Source organism: Cyprinodon variegatus, unplaced genomic scaffold, assembly GCF_000732505.1.
Source record: "Cyprinodon variegatus isolate N-32 unplaced genomic scaffold, C_variegatus-1.0 Scaffold370, whole genome shotgun sequence".
NCBI lineage: Eukaryota > Metazoa > Chordata > Actinopteri > Cyprinodontiformes > Cyprinodontidae > Cyprinodon > Cyprinodon variegatus.
In genome coordinates, this window is record NW_015150823.1 from 104,381 (window position 1) to 107,504 (window position 3,124).

Genomic DNA, 3,124 nt, shown 5'->3' on the forward strand with positions numbered 1-3,124 from the left:
CACGAGGCCTCCTCCCAATGGGACATGCCTGGAACACTTCGAGAGGGAGGCAACCAGGAAGCATCCGGAACAGATGCCCGAGCCACATCAGCTGCTGTCCTTTTAATCAAATGAGGGGTCAGAGGTTAAGCTATGAGGATTGTCGGCCATCTTGATCCCGAACAATATGCAAAGTTAGGAGTGACTGTGCTGCATCAATCTGAGCTTGAAGCATTTTTTATGCTTCATTCATCCATTCATTCTCAGTATACAAACAGCAGCACCAGACCACCAACAGCAGGCAAGGTGGGTAAGGTGTCATGCCTAAGGACACAGTGGCTGGGATGGAAGGAGCAGGGGTTTATACTAGCAGCAGGGCCAGTAAGAATCCTGACCGCCTGAGCCACCTTCCTCCATTATAACGGGGCTTATAATGCTAATTATATGCAGTTGTGCATTTCGGATCATCATCACACAACAACTAGACAGGCTGAACACCACTGACAACATCCGTTGTTGGTGGGTAAAAATAACATTTGCACAATCAAATAAAACAATTGGGTAAAAGATAAAAGGAATAAAATGGTCAAATAAAATTAAGGCGACTGTTTGGCTAGCTGTTAAAAGTCAATGAGAAAAGGTAGACAAGAGATTTAAAAACACTGAGAGAAGAGGCCTCTCTGCTATGCCGAGGCAGTGAAAGCTCAGTTCCCTCTGAGCTTCTGCTTAGTTCTAGGAGCAGAAAATGATGCTGTGATCGGAAATCAGACCCAAAAGTTCCTTTTCTTTCTAAAAACGTTCGCTATGAATATTGGAAAGAAAAGACGACTCCATTAAAAGTTGAGCAGACCTGCTGCTCCTTCTCAGATTAATTAGAAAGACATAAGATGGAGTTATTTCATTTAGCCTTCTTACATGTAAGCCTACCCGTAGCTCAGAAAGAGCCACCCGCTGAGGAGACCTTTTGACCACAGGGGGCGCTCCTGAATGACTTCAATGACTCTGGTACCATCAGCCATCTTCTATGGTTGGTCTGTCGGAGTCTGGCCCTGCAGATCTGTGCCTTATGAAGATCATCGGCTCCTGCTACCAGTCAGAAATATGGAGACTAAATAGCCGTCAAATCTGTCTCTGTGCGTGACCACGCCCCCTGCGCAAAGGTTCTGCACGCATCATTGCACACCTCAAAAAAATCCTGACTACACGTCAGACGGTCACAAACCTGCGCAGACCTCAAGCAGAAGTGCACAGACAAAAAGCAGCTGTGATTGGTCCTTTGTATGCCTTTCCAGCTGTCTGTGTGGTCGTCCTTCTTGATTCGGAGCCGGGGCACACCATTTTTAAAAACCGAGCAACAACTACAATGGACGACTACGATGAAAGGTTAATCGAGGAGATTCGCTTCATTAACAGAACCTGTTCCTCTTCGATGTCTAGCAACTCTAGATCCATCTCCGTTACTGTGATATCTTGCAGACACTCCATTGTTGTTTTGGAAGATAAACATTCCCATCAGTGCCGCAAGTTCTCGAACAGGCTCCCCTTGCGCTTTGATGGGAAACTGCTGTGCATCCCTAGAAATTCCAGACCAGTATAATCTCCCCTTAAGACCTTACATTTTGTTACTCTTAGAGATGATATGAAAGGAATACTAAACATTATTATAGTTTAACATACTAAATAGTTTACTTGAGTGTTTGTTATAATGTCCACTGAGGATCATCTCACTCTAAAGGATAAAAGAAGCTAATAAAGACATCTTCTCAGTCTTTCCTCTGCACAGCTAAGGAGGAGGATGTTAACAAAGACGGCTCTCTGACCGACTGTAAAACATGAAAAATATCTCCCAGTCAAATCGCGGAAATGCTTCTCAAGCAACATGCTGAAGCCTCCAGGAGTTTCTAAAGGTGAAACACAGACTGTTCTCCACTCACTCTATACTGCTGACTGAACATAAATCAGATGTCAGAGGCCCTGCATGCTAAGGCAAGCCTCTGTGCACTGGTGCAATAACAGCCGGGGGTCTCCATCCAACATGAAGACAAAATGTCTGAGTGCTGTATAAGTAACTGCGGTTTCCTGTCCTTTCATGTCAAAAAAATGTAAAGCATCACATTGTTTCCTGTTCAGAGTAAAACTGACATTCAGATGTTAGGAGACCTTCCAGCACCGGGAGTTCTCCAAGATACCTCTCTGAGTCCCTTTTGTCAGTTGCTGTGGTAAGTATGGGAAGGAAAATAAGATTAAAGAGCATTATGATGAACCCCTAAAACTAGCTGCTTATGGGCAAAACGTGCTCTTCCAAAATGAACATGGCAGCTTGATATTTATCACATGAGGAAGGTTAGCTGACATTAATCAAGAATAAAGACGATGCATGAGAAACTAAAGACAAGAAAGAGCAAAGAACACAACAGAGATCCAACAGAAAAGTCAAAAATAAAGGCTAAATAAGGAAGCCGTTCATGACTGAGAGGAAATGAAAGGGCAGACGGACCTGAAAGGTTTCAATGGAGCATGAAAGAGAAGATGACAGAAACCATCAGAAGATCAGAGGCAAGTCATCATCAACACGTTGGGATCCACGTCCATCCAGGTCAGCTGAAAGGCAGGATGTTGGTGGCAAGCATCCGAAGCAAGAACAAAGATTGTCTTTGTGGGTTCAGAGATTTCTGCTGCCAGAAGCAGAAAATTGATCCGCTCTGCTTCATCCAGATCTGGTTTCAGATCTTCCCAAACTAATACTAATAAAATGTATTTTGAACTTCATTTAGAAACACAATTAACTCCATAGTATAAATCAATCTGGAAAGGATGCAGCTTTACAGCCTATTGAAAACAATGAAAGTGAACCTAAGCTGGAATCTTAATCCCTGAAATAATCTGGTTTACGTTATGATCATCATTGATTTAAATCAGGGTCAGCTCTGCTCCTCTTTGTCCTTAATACTTGTTCTTTTGTCAGCAATAAATAGATACCATAAGAAATATTCTACATTGACATTGGACAGAGGAAGACTGGAAAAAAGTGTTGTGTACGGATGAATCCAAGTTTGAGGTGTTTGCATCAGAAGAACGTTTGTGAGATGCAGAACAAATAAAAAGATGCTGGAAGAATGCCTGACGCCATCTGTTATGCATGGTG